At 48.4% G+C, this 1835-nt stretch overlaps 1 pseudogene; it reads left to right on the top strand.

The window, feature by feature from the left end:
- Positions 1-1434: 1434 nt before the first annotated feature.
- On the top strand, positions 1435-1552 carry LOC124616817 (annotated as a pseudogene).
- Positions 1553-1835: the final 283 nt, after the last annotated feature.

Here is a 1835-nt window from a genome sequence, read left to right as displayed (position 1 = left end):
GCGGTGGTCTAGCGGTTCTAGGCGCTCAGTCCGGAGCCGCGCGACTGCTACGGTCGCAGGTTCGAATCCTGCCTCGGGCATGGATGTGTGTGATGTCCTTAGGTTAGTTAGGTTTAAGTAGTTCTAAGTTCTAGGGGACTGATGACCATAGATGTTAAGTCCCATAGTGCTCAGAGCCATTTGAACCATTTGAACTTACAGGTTTCAGGTACGCATTCACCTGCTGTTAATCAAGAATGCGAGATATAATTTCAAACAACGCTTCTATATCACACTGGAAACAACAACAGTTAGTTGCTGCCTGTTGCCAAGGCTCTAGCCGAACCACTCTGTATATGGAAAAGTCCTAATCATTTAATATGCAAATTGAGAGACACACTTCATCTGGAAAGTGTGATTTCTTCAAGTCCACCTCTTTTTACACTAACGGAGGGATGTCCACAGGGTGGGACAACCATGGCTGCAGCGTGCAGATCAGTCTTTGCAGATATAATGACATCTGCTCTCCGCAGCAAGCAGGTCTCATACAACACCGTCATCACATCAACAAAGGGTGGCTCACATCGACAAACTGGCAGAGGCACAAACATGTTAATAGTAATCTTTGAACAGTTCCACCAGTGGCCTGATAAAAGTGTTCCACTGTAGGCGCACACAGATTAAGAATCTCGTGGCTACCCACACGTGGCAGATAAGATAATGACATAGTAATTAATGTAATACTCAATCAGCATGTGCTGCGTTGGCTGGCAGCTACATTATGTCGTATTGGCAAGTGTGCACAGGCACATGAAAGCAGGTGGTAATAAATTTAATACTGTATTTTTTGGTCTGTGTCACTGATGGCAATATAACACCACTGGACACCACCTATGTGGCTCCACGTGTCACTCCTTCTCCGCAGGTTCTGACAGCACCATGCCTGCTGCTACCAGTTTACTCGGAATAAACAAGAGGCATCTCGCCGTGAATTCAGTTGAGTGTCAGTCTGTGTCGCGGTAACTTCTGCAAAATTGAAACTGTTCTGTGGAGGAGTGGGATGTAGCAGGAGTTGGCAAGTGTCCCCAGTTCGAAGCAGATGGGGATTAATCGTCGCCCTTAAACTATGACAGTGAACTGGAAGACCTAAGGGGGCTAACTGGTGGTTCGGAGCGTGGCAGTTGACTTCAGAACCATTAGCAGGCGACTTTTGTAACTATAAGTATACATTTCGCTCGCTCTCTCTCTCTCTCTCTCTCTCTCTCTCTCTCTCTCTGTGTGTGTGTGTGTGTGTGTGTGTGTGTGTGTGTATATATGTGTGTGTGTGTGTGTGCATGCACGTTCGCACATACTTAAGCATTTGGCATATCATCCATTTGAATGCTCTATCCACAAACTGATAAGTGTGACAATACCTACCAAGGCATGTAATTTTTTAAGGCTTAAGAAATCCTGGCCAACGGCCTTGCCGCAGTGGTAACACCGGTTCCCGTCAGATCACCGAAGTTCAGCGCTGTCGGGCTGGGCTAACACTTGGATGGGTGACCATCCGGTCTGCCGATTGCTGTTGGCAAGCGTGGTGCACTCAGCCCTTCTGAGGCCAACTGAGGAGCTACTTGATTGAGAAGCAGCGGCTCCGCTCTCGGAAACCGACATACGGCCAGGAGAGCGGTGTGCTGACCACATGCCCCTCCATATCCGCATCCCGTGACGCCTATGTGTTGAGCATGACACGGCGGCCAGCCAGTACCGTTGGGCCTTTATGGCCTGTTCGGGAGAAGTTTAGTTTTTAGTTTAAGAATTCCCACCACCAGGAGCGCTGACCCTGACCCTGACGAATTTCGAATGCCTCCTAG

Source organism: Schistocerca americana, chromosome 5 (assembly GCF_021461395.2).
Source record: "Schistocerca americana isolate TAMUIC-IGC-003095 chromosome 5, iqSchAmer2.1, whole genome shotgun sequence".
Lineage (NCBI taxonomy): Eukaryota > Metazoa > Arthropoda > Insecta > Orthoptera > Acrididae > Schistocerca > Schistocerca americana.
The sequence above is the reverse complement of the archived record's forward strand: the minus strand, read 5'-3'. Positions and strand labels throughout refer to the sequence as shown.